Source organism: Heteronotia binoei, chromosome 3 (genome assembly GCF_032191835.1).
Source record: "Heteronotia binoei isolate CCM8104 ecotype False Entrance Well chromosome 3, APGP_CSIRO_Hbin_v1, whole genome shotgun sequence".
In the NCBI taxonomy this organism is placed as follows: Eukaryota; Metazoa; Chordata; class Lepidosauria; order Squamata; family Gekkonidae; genus Heteronotia; species Heteronotia binoei.
In genome coordinates, this window is record NC_083225.1 from 25,867,578 (window position 1) to 25,879,853 (window position 12,276).

General features: G+C 39.5%; 1 protein-coding gene across 1 annotated transcript in view; it reads right to left on the reverse strand.

Moving 5' to 3' along the window:
- Positions 1 to 12,276, reverse strand: part of HS6ST3 (heparan sulfate 6-O-sulfotransferase 3) — a 369,536-nt gene that overhangs the window by 337,650 nt on the left and 19,610 nt on the right. The window lies entirely within an intron of this gene.

Sequence of the window (12,276 nt, forward strand, 5' to 3'; positions counted from 1 at the left end):
AGGTTTAACACCCCTGCTTTAGATGAATGACATTGGGTCGCCTGCTTTTTGCATTAAGAAACCAAGAGGATAATTACCACAAATACAAATTAACCAAGAGGTCAATTACCAAATACAAGAAGAGGGGAAGAAAAATTTAACCCAAGCAAGTTGAATTCAAAAACCATGATGAATTAACCTTTTGGTTTCTTAATTTAGCTTGCTGGGAGGAAGTTTAAGTTTTTCTTCCCCTCTCTATTCCTGGTTGCCTGCTTTTGGCACCTGTGCAGTCAGCAGCATCTGTTCAAGTAGTGACCACAAAGACTGATCACAAGATTAGCTGAATTCTTGGGGAGTCAACAAAGGCATATGATCACCTAAGTAGTACTTCACAACTCAAAATGTAATGAACTTGTTTCTTACTACAGGCTTTTTAAACACTGGAAGTGGTGGTTGCTCTGACAGTACAATTTATTCATGCAACAAAACAGTGCAACTGTGCAAATAAGACACATGCATCTGACCAGCTTGGCAAATGACCAGCTGCCTGCTTCTGACTACATGAGAGAAAAGCAACAGCTCCGTGTATAAAGTACCACTTATCCAATGTAAAGTACACACAAAACAATGTCCAATAAAGATGCCTTCTCCAACTAATGTAGAAATTTCAATTTCTACTGATATAAAAAAAAAATTGGAAAATTCATAGAAATTCTGGATTTGCACAATGTATGCAGAGGATACTGGAAAAGTTCCAAGTATCACTGGTAGCTTACAGACACAACTGGTCTGAAGCGTTCCTGTTTCACAATACTGCTTTATCCAAGCTATTTTTTCACACTTATATAAAAATAATTATACATTAAGTTATCGGTACATAGTCCTTACATTTATTATTGTGCAACTGTGAACAAGCATCATACACTCACCTATTTTGCTTTACTCATCACCCTGAAAATAAATCCTTATTTCATTTTCTCAACATTTGTCGGCATCTTACCCACTAACTCCAGTAGGTGTGTGATATACCCATTCACAGGTGCAACCATTTGTTAATTACAGCAAACCGTTAAAGGGTGTACAAACCAACTTCCATGTGGGGAATCTATATATCTGTGGAGGTTCTTCCAGAGTTGCATCTTTGAGGAAATGTCATATGTGTAGACGACTGAGACTTTAAACTGTGGGAACACCATAGCTAGTACCACAACTGCCTTCTAAGAGTGCAAGCCATTGGTAAACCCATCTTGTAAGAATGCCATGACAGACTAAACATCAGGATTTAATGGACTGATTCCTTTCATCCTACTCCAACTAATGAACACTTTCCATGAGGCATTGGAGATTCTATTAATTGATTACTTCCTAGAGGTGAACAAGGTATCTAACACTCCTGAATATAGCCTAACCCCAGAATCTCCAGGCAGTCAGATACAGCTACTCCAGGTGTGGGTGCCAGACTGGTCCCTGCTGGAGCATATCTGGAGACATAGGCAGTGCCAGGTGTGGATGGGTCACCATTTCCTCAAGGTCTGAGAATAAATGGTTGACAAGGCCATAACACTACTCAGATTATTTCTGCTTTCTGTTCCTTGATTTTCCTAATCAACTTGGGTAGGACTGTTATGGGGGAGGAGCAAAGATTAGACCTTTTGGATGAAGGAATCTAGTGATGTATTGACCCGAGTTGGTTGATGCAAGAGACTGACCACTGATAAGCCGAAGTGTGATGTGATTAGCCAGAACAGGTCTTTCTTGAGGGACTATTTTCCCTCCTAAATGGTCTGCCTGCTGAGTCAATCCACTTGAACATTTATGAAGCCCTTAATATGTTCTGCTTTTATTGAAGCCAGGCTCCTTTCTAACCATGCCAAGATCTTAGCAGCCTCCTTGTACATGCTGATGATTTAGAACCCCCTTGTTTGTTGAGGTATGCCTTGGCAGACATGTTGCCTGTTCTTATTAAGATGTGCTGAATGAATACCAGCATACCAAAGTGGAGTAGAGAGAGATGTATTACTAGAAACTCCAAAAGGTTAATGGGTAAACTTGTCTCACTCCTGGACCATCGGCCCTAAACTAGTGCTCTGTCTAACATTGCTCCCAACCTAACACGCTGGCATCCATGAAGATCTGCTTCACTTCAAGGATATCATATCTCATCCCTTGCAACAGGTTGAGCATTCTTATCCACCAAAATAGATTGAGTTTTATTGTTAGTGGAACATGAATTCTTTCCTAGACCAAACTATGGCTGCCCTGGAAATTACTGAAACTGTGATGGAAGGCTTAATGGCCATGGCTGCAGCCTCACAGACCTTATTTATTTATTTTTATTTATTCATTCACTCATTTTATCCATTTCATTCATTCACTCATTTATTCATTCATTTACTAAATTTACGTATATCCTGCCCTTCTGCCCTCAGAAGGGCCACCAACGTGGCTAATAATTTAAAACATAGATAAAACAACATTTTAATACAATTAAACTTGCAAATGAAGCCAATTATTTAGGAACATCTTTTTAAATACGTAACTTCATAAAATTAGCAAGTGTAGTGTTCTTACTACAGCTTCAGGAAATAGCTGAAGCAAAAAAAAAAAAACCCTCCAAGTTTGTGATGCCATAAGTATAACAAGAACCCACATTTTACATTAATAATTATGCAGTTACATTCAATATTAGTAGGTTCCTTTTTGAGTGTTCTAAAGCCGACTCAATAACATCATAGCAGTGTAATTACTAGAAGAGGAGCTTGAATAACGAATGCTTATTGTAGCAGCAAATGCAATGAGAAAAATGCTTAAGTGAAACAGACCTTTTAAAATAAAAAATAAAGATACAATTGCTTTCACAGATTTTTCAAGCTATATTGGTGTGCATATTATATTCCTCAGAACTCATACTCTTACTGTTGTGTATGTCAACTATGTTGTGTATAATTAATTGTGTTCCTGCCTGGCTCACTGGAGGATCCAAATCCCTGCTGCCCTGCTCCAACCACAGGAACCCCGGTTGGTTTGAATGATCCAATGGCATCCTTGCACGGGAACCTTGAAGTGTATATAGTTGGCCCCATTAGCCTAGTTTGTCAGTCTTGTCAGCCACTGCTGTACTTATTATCACAGCAACAGCATCTCTTCATTGCATGGAACCCACTATATGATACTTACCTTTTTATCAATGTTTTAGTGATGACTTCCACCAGGTTGTATTGAGATCCTTTCACTGTGATCATAAACAGTTACTCCTTTCTAAGCCCACTGACTAATGAATTTAGAAGGGTATAACTCTGTTAATTTTCTATTAGCCTAATAATTAAATCAGAAAGAAGGAAGTGTATACCATGAGCCAAAAGTTACAGAGTAGAATTCTATTTATCTTTCACTTACCAATATAAGTATCATCTCCGTAGTAATTCAATAAACCTTGTTTATCCACCTAGATTTTCCATTTTTCTGCTTTTTCACAAATAGTGGAGTTACATTTGAATAATCAATGCAATAAGCACGTAAATCTAACCTTGAAATATGTTATTTAAACTAAATTGACAGTTAACACACAAATTATGCTTTGGTGCATTTAATCTGAAACAGTGCAACTCATCTAAGCACCTGCAGAACTGTCAGTGAGGCTGCTCAGAATGCCTCAACAGCTACTGTAAGCTTTCAGTGCAGGAGCTAAATCAATACATAGTTTTAAACAATCATTGCAATGGAATTTTATAAGCAGGGAACATCTCATTTTATCTCTATATCCCCCCTCCCCAAATTATTTCCTTTCCCCCTCTCCCCCTTGCGGTCTTCATAGCCTCTACCTTTACCCCACCCAGCTATCAATCTTATCCCTTTTCCTCCTTTGCTCCCTCAGCAGCCTCTTCCCTTTTCTACCTCACCCACCTACCTTTTTGTCTTCCTCTCTCCCTTCAGCTTCTTTTCTCTTTTTCCCTGCTTTCTGCCCATTCTGCTTCCCACCTTTTAACTTTTTTCACCCCCTTTGACTCAGAAACCAATGTGTGGCAATATAGCTGTGGTTGCTTAGCAACCCCCAGAACACACTCATGAAACCTCAGTGGGTATTCATCTTTTAAAACTACAGATGCAGCTTCTATTATAAGGGTATTTGATGGGTTTTTAAAAAAAGATTACACATGTTCCCACAAACTTGAGTCTTTCCTCAGAGTTGTAGACCCCACCCCACCTCCACAAAAAAAAATCTGGCCCGATTATGAGACTTTTTTTTGATCCACACTCCAGGGCCCAATTCAATATTACACATAACAAACTTGTCAGTTTCTTTTTTAAAGGGTATTTTTATGAGTGCTCCTCCCCTTTTACCACTTCTGCAAGCCTTATCATTAAATTCTTTCATCTGCAATGATCAATGCCTACAGTTATGTTGGAAAAAACTTTTCAGCATGCAAGAATTTACTACATAAAATGATCCCATTTACCATTTCCAACATGAACATGGGAACTGGGCCTAAGTTAGAAAACAGAAAGCCTCCGCCCACAAAAAACTTAAAAGCATAAGTTCATAATACTGGGGGGGAAAGAATGTATTAAGCACAGGAAGCATTAATTTATTTGGAGAGCCAGCATGTTCCCCACCCCCAGACAGATAGCTTTTTTTTTAGCAGGAACGCGCAAGAACACAGTTCTGTCTGGCTTGGCATCAGGGGCATGTGACCTAATCTGCAAATGAATCCCTGCTGGGTTTTTGTACAAAACCTGTATGAAACAATGGTGACACTAGGGAGCGTGGCCCAATATGTAAATGAGTTTCTGCTAGGTTTTTTCAAAGAGAGAGATGCTATAGGTATCTGTAACTGTTTACCCTAGAGTCAACAGCTGCTTAAGGAGTTAGATTAAGATGGGAAGCTGATGTGGTCTCTCTATAGCAGTAGAAAACAGCAAGAGTACAGCAGAACCAAGACTAACAAATTTTGTGGCAGTGTATGAGCTTTTGTGAGTCACTGCTCACTTCAGAAAGATACAGCTTTTCATGAAAGCCCATACTCTGCCACAAATTTTATTAGTCTTTGGCGTGCTACTGGACACTTGTTCTTTTATACTACTTAAGGGGTAATTTAGATGCGTGGGAAAACAATGTTTGGTGAAAGCATTATGTAACTCAGTCCTGAGGGCCATGTTCAAATTCTAGAGTAATATTTACAATTTTAAAATGTAAAACCAATGTATTTAAATGTAACAGGATGCAATTGTAAGAAACATTCCCAAAGCTATCAATACAGGTTAATTGACCAGTTTTCCAAGAGCAGAATCCTACTCAGGGTAACAGCTAGGTGAATCATCCACTAGTGCCCCCCCCTTATTTTAAAAAAATAGGGAAAATGAAGAGCGTCAAACTTGAAACTTTAATTTTATTTTTTTAAAGTGTTAAGTTATTAAAAAATTGTGAGAATTGCTTGCCTGCTATGCCAGGAAGAAGGGTGGAGGGATAGGATGAGATGGGAGGCCATCACACATTGGGGAGAGGGGGGTGGCTTGGTTTTGTTGAAGGCAGCTTGGTGATGGGAGAGGACAAGGTGACAGTGGTCAGGAGCTAGAGTCAGAGAGGGGGTGCCCAGTGGTGCCCCCTAGGCAAGGTGGCGCCTTAGGCAACTGCCTACTTTGCCTACTCCCACGCACCGGCCCTGATCCTACTTACAATCTACTTTGTAGAAGGGACAGACAGTGCAATGGGTCTGTCCAAAGGCACTGCCTGGAACAGAATCCCACATATCCAGAAGGCCTTCTTGCTACATCAGGAACTCTTCTTGTGAAGATGCTGGAGGAATCCTCAAATTTGTTCGTTGCCCTAGGAGCAGTTCCTCTTTCTTCCTGGCAAGATGAAGTGGAGCAGCTCTGTACAAAGGTGTTGATCTCAGGTAGTCAGTGAAGAATACAGATGTCAGCAATTCCTGCTCCTGCTCTTCCCAGCTTCTTTAGCTCTTTTTAGCCACCACTGCTCTCCCAAGAGTGTTCAATTCTTCCCAACTAGTAGTTTCAACTGTGTCCTTTTTAGAGCCAAAGCCTGAAAACAGGCTTTGTCTTTCAGAGAGCACTACCTTCAGAGCATCTCAATAATCCTTTCAGCTAGCCCAGTCCTGTTTTATACCATCTCTCCTAATCATGGTGGCCCTTTCAAAAGCATGTTCCCATGAGCCTTTGCAAAATATGCAAATTAATACAACCCTATGTACAATCAGTTATCTGCTAGTCTGGTCTGTCTTAAGGCCTATCTGAGTATCTGCTGTCTACTATAATCAGACCTAGGCCCAAACCCTTTTTTCCAGTACAGGTTTACATTCTAATGTCCTAACACATTTCAATCAAATAATAATCACTGAGTTACAAGATCACCGCTCAGCAATAGAAAGAATAAGTATCTTTCTTTCCCATTCCTTATTTATATCAATGTTTTTATTGTTCAGTCACTCAGTCAAGTCCGACTCTTCGCAACCCCATGGACCACATCATGCCACGCCCTTCACTCACATTCATGTTCGTTACATCAATAGCAATGTCTAACCATCTCATCCTTTGCTATCCCCTTCTTTTACCTTCAGTCTTTCCCAGCAGCCGCTCTGACATTTGAAGTGGAGGGCGGGATATAAATCCAATATCTTCTTCTTTCATAGATAGTCATCAAGAGACCTGGAGAAAAACACTCTGCTCCCTTAACAGAGGCTTAATATTTGGAAAAGGACAAGTGAAGTTTTCATGGCATGGATGTAAAGATCATCTGTTATACAACAACTCATTAAATCTCTATTAAAGGGATAAGACACTTGTTCTCCAGGCAGTTGGCAACCCTACAATTGTCCTTACTGATAAAAATGGCTAAATCAGCTAAAGCAGGTTTTATCTACATTCAAATAAATATGTATATAGAATCTCTCCAAATAATCTGGTCACTTTTCCTACAGATGGAGAGAGATGCTACAGATGAAGAATGAGAGCTTCAGGCTCATTTCTGGTTTTCCCAGTAGGCTCCCAGGGATGATGGTTATATCTGAATATGTTCAAAGTTATGTCCAAAGGACTTCTGGCAACATGCTGGACAATACAAATGTCACTAAAACTGGGCTACCAAACATCACACATAGCTGAAAGTGCAGTTTTGTACATAGTATTTTTACAAAAGCTCACTTTGTTTTCAAGCTATGGATCTCACAGTCTCCACAAGGAAAAGTAAGGAAGCCTACTTCTTAAAGGGAAACTTCACTGGTACTAAACCACACACACTCTCTTTCTCCCATCTAATTTCAGGGAAAGAATTATCTTTTTCCTTCTATGCTCAAGTTTCCCACTAAATACTGATAATCCTTAAAAGCAAAAATAACAAAACAAAAAATTAAAATCAAAAATCCAGCAAGGAAGTCTATTATTATTATTATTATTATTATTATTATTATTATTATTAAAGTATTGGGTATCGAATGCATTGCGCAAATCTTGACATACCAAAAAAAATAATAATAATGCCTGAAAGAATCTTCCTCTGCTCTAGAGAGATATCATAATTCAGTCTGCATTTGTCAAAGATGCACCAGAGTGAAGATGCACCAGAGTGTAAAACTACTCCACTGCTCTACCTGATCCCTTGAGGGTAATGATGACTCTAGCAAGAATTAGATCAGCTGAGAAAGCTTCAGGCAATGGACTAAAGAAAAGCTGCTCAGTAAGGTGGCTCATCTAAAAGCAAAGAACTGAGAACAGCAGGGATTTCACAGTCTATCCAGTTTAAAGTTAAACTTCTAGCATAATGATGCAGTTAAGATACTTGAGTTCATACCCACTGCTAACTCGTTATAACAGATCTCAGCACTTTGCAAATTGCAGATAAATTCTTGATAGGGCAATCATAATACCTAGTACCACACCAGATTACAAATTCACATATGAGGGTTTTTTAAATGAATAAGATACTGATGGACTTCAAATGTAGGTGGAGAAGAAGCATTTCCTATGTTGCCTGAACTTTTTACAAGGTATAATATTTAAAGAAGATATACCCTGGGGAGACAAATCCTGCAGCACTGCTGCCATCCACTGGTCTGTTAATGGACTAAACTAATCATGGGGGAAAGAAAGTGTGCTGTCTCTGCCTTGTTTGACGACTCCAGAAGAAATTATAAACAGTATTTTTATTCTGCCTAATTTTGACTCTTTATACAAACTGATAACACAAAATTTGCATTCATCACAGAATACTGCTATGTTTTACACAAATGCAACACAGCAAACCCCATTAGGAAGTTTTCTTACAGTCTTCAAAAATATTCTGTTTCAAAAAGGTTATTGGAGATGCCCCAACATATGAATGGCAGTTTCTGCAAACATTTCTATTTAATAGACATTAAAACAGAAACCAAATCACAAGACTCCAAACTGTATTTACTGGAAGTTGGACACATGAATAAGAATTTTATTTCAAATTTCTGATTTTTATGGACTTGAGGGAATCTGCCTGTGATTATGGAGGTATAAAGTGGTCATTCTAACTTTTAATTCATACCATAGATGACTCAAAAGATTACTTAACAGTCCTTGATTTCATAGCCATCATAAAATAAGACCGCTCAGCACTTTCAACAGGAGATACCAAAAGTTGAAAGCCTGAAAATGCAGATGCTGCAGCTACCCTGAGGACCAAATAATAATGACTGTGTGTGCTTAATGTTAAATTATACCAAGAAAATTTGAATTATGCAACTTATAAATATTATCTGAAACAGAAATCATGAAAATTGTGTTGGTTTTCACAATTATGCCACTTTTGCTATTTTAGCTTAATTTATTAAGGCTGTGCTAGCCACTGAAAGATCAACCACCATCTTATTCAACCATTTTATTAACTTCTGAAATTTCAGCAAACATTTCTCATACATTTGGAAGGATATCTTTGTCACAATGATTGGAAATCTTCTTTTAAATGGAAACTGGGATTTCAGGAGGTCAAATACTGTACCTTATCCACAGCACTCTTTGCCTTTCCTCCTACACAGTATGACAGTATACACACAATTCTGAGAAGTCCCTGTGCCAAGCCTGCCATGCAAGGGCCCTCTTCTCCTCTCTGCCTACCACCAGGTCCCCTGTTTGCACTTCCCTAACTGCCCACTCAGTCTCATGCCCCCCCACATGCTTGCAAGTCCTCCACCCCACCCCAGTGTTCCCAGCTCTCTGTCCACCAGCTACCCTTTCCCTGACAGCACATGCAATTGAAAGTACCACCACTATGCACCATCTATACACTTTTGCAGGTAGCACTGGTGAGTGTTAAGTAGAGGTGGAAAGAGCACATGGGTGGGAGGGCAGAAGAAGAATGTGTGGCTCTATGACCATGGGCCCCACCAGAAGCCTTGGGGGCCCTAGCAGCTACCCCACCTCAGGGTATGCTAACAGACCTGATACAAGTTCAGAGGCTTACATTTTTTTTCTAATATGCTGTATACGTGACTCCTAGTTTAGCACAATAAATCTCAGATAAAATCAGAGATAACAGAAGATGGTTTGGGATGGTTATTCATCCTGCAAACCTGGGTCATGGTTTATGGCCAACAACATGTGTAGAACTCTGGTGGTTGAAAGAAGCCTTGATCACAGTGCACTCTTGGAATACTTGGGGAGTCCAACTACTGTCTGCTGAGAGACCTTCTTATCCACCTTCCTTCTGTTAACATGCGGATAAGATGTTAGGAAAAATGCATTTAAGGCCACAGTTCTTAAGTTATATGATACCTTAAAGCCATAATATGGGAGGGTGCTGTCCCACCCCTCTGGTTTTTGTGCAAGCCAAAGGCTCTCATGGGGCACATTTTACTGGCCTCAATGGGAGCTAGCAAGCAACACAACACTGTATCAGAAAGCTCTGTTTTCTGATGCTGTCATACAAAAAGCAAAAACTGCTTTCAGATTTCATTCCTACTAGTGAGAACCTTTTCGCCTTCTTCAAAAACATGGGACTTGAATATGCATATCCACATACACATTCCAGAGGTTTCTACATTGATCTCCAGTTGTTTCTCCCCATAGTTCAGATCAGCTACTGTCCAAATCAGCACTAACTCACATGGCTGTCTCATGCAGGCAAGATTTCAGCTATCTTATACTGTATCATAAAATACTTTAAGCTGTTTTTCATTTCATAAACATACAATCATTGTAGAAATAGTTTTCAATTAACTTTCACATTTCCCCACTATGAAAAATATCACCTAAGTCGACATATTAAACTTCCTAATAGATTTGCTGGAGGATGCCAGCTCCATCACCACTCCATCCAAAGAATGTTCCAGGAAGGGGGAGGCACTAGTACAAGGATCCTGCAGGTGGGCCTTTAAGGACTTGGTTGACTTTTATCCTAAAAACAGGAGAAAACTGGACAATGGCTCAGCACCAGCCTAACCTTCTAGGCATCAACTCATTACCATTTTGGAACAGGTAAAGCCCAACTCAGTGCCCACTTGGGCAAGGCTCAGGGCTCAGTGAGGACATGGAAAAGCTGCCTATGGGGCATGAGGCCAAGAAAGGGGGGGAGGACTGTTGGGTGGCAGAACAGTCTCTTGGAGTCCAGGTCTGACTAACTACAGCCCAGAGAGTGATGGGTGCCAAAGCCTCCAATGAAGGTGATGACAACTAGCTCCAGCATCTCATGGGATGAGGGCCTTTCATAAGAGGACAGAGGTTAAATGAAAAATGGAAGCCAGTGGGACTCAGCAGGTTCAGCAAGAAATTTTAAAAAAACCTTTAATATCTGGTACAAACCTGTCTTAAGAGTACTCCTCAATGTACCTGCCCATCAGCTAAAATGTATCTAAAATGTGTCAGCAGTTCTGCACAAGAACCCATATTCTGGCAAAAAAAAAAATCTTATTAAAAGTACACATACATGCAGGTCAAAGGTATTCTGCGCAATGTTTGCTGTCAATTTTTAATGGTTTCATAATCCATTGCAAATTTAAAAATGGTGCAACTTTCTGGGCCTGATAATACGAACACCAAAAAAATCACACTGATATGACAAACGAAAGAACCTCTGGGGGGCTTGTGGACTAGGGACCTCATTTTATAACTCATTTGTTTAGCAAACGAAATACAAAATACTGCTTTGTTATCCCCTCTGGAAGCAATACAATGCTATAAGGCTTGGACACATAACGGAGGAAAAGTAATGGAGTGAGATAATCCTCGTGTTATTTCTGAGGGCGGAAATCACTGGAATTTGCCAAGCATTTCAGACAGTAAAAATGAAGACTATTAAAGACAGCAAGCAAATTTCTAAGCTTTTAATGAAGTGATACCATGCACTCTTTATTTCTCAGAAATCATTTTTTGGAAGACAGAGCCTCCTAAAGTCTAGCCATTGATAATATCAAATTAGTGCAACTAAGAAACCACTGAATGCAACTGTTTTTTAAAGAAAGGTAAGCAAACATTCTGAAAGTTTAGAAATGGATGTTTGCATATATATATGTAGACAAGAAATAATGACACAGCATTCTGTACCAGAAAAAAAATATATAAAGTATCCCTTCAAGCTAGGTGTATGGTTTGGAAATACTATTGGTGATGCTCTAGAACAAAGCACACAAGAATTACATTTTCATATATGGAAACGTGTTGTTGAGGCCAAGCCTGAAGGGTAAATCAAAAATGATAAAGAAGATCTATTATTGGATTAGAAGCATGCAGTCAGATATTGCTTACCCTGATAAAACGCCTCATATTTCCAGGATCAGATATATCCAATTTTGCAAAAGACCCCCTTCCCAACAATTCCTGATATCAAAATTGGGAATGTTAAGGAGGCAGCTCAAACAGGGAGGGAAGGACTGAAAGAAACCGTGCTCCAGCCTCTCAGATGATCCCACAGGACATCAGCCCTCTAAATGACCATTGTTTTCTATGGGTAAAAGAGCCCTCAGGACAAGAGCTGGTAAGATCTGCATTAAAATTTCCACTCAGCCACAAAGCTAAGTACCACTGGACCAGTCATTTTCTCTTAGCTTAACTCATGCAACAGCAATGTTCAAAAGTGCAGAAAGGGAAAACAATGTATTATTACTTCTCCTTTGCTATGTTGCATGGAAAGGGATACAGGGGAAATGTTACATGATGACAAATGTGGAGGGTTCTCCTTAGCAATGTTCCCTCTAAGCTGCAGAGTCTTGTGAGCAAAAATTCTACTTTTTGAGCTACTGGTATCAAAGTTGTGAGCTACTGAATAAATTATTGTACTCTGGGGTCATCCTTCCTGAGCTAAAACAAAAATGTATGAGCTGG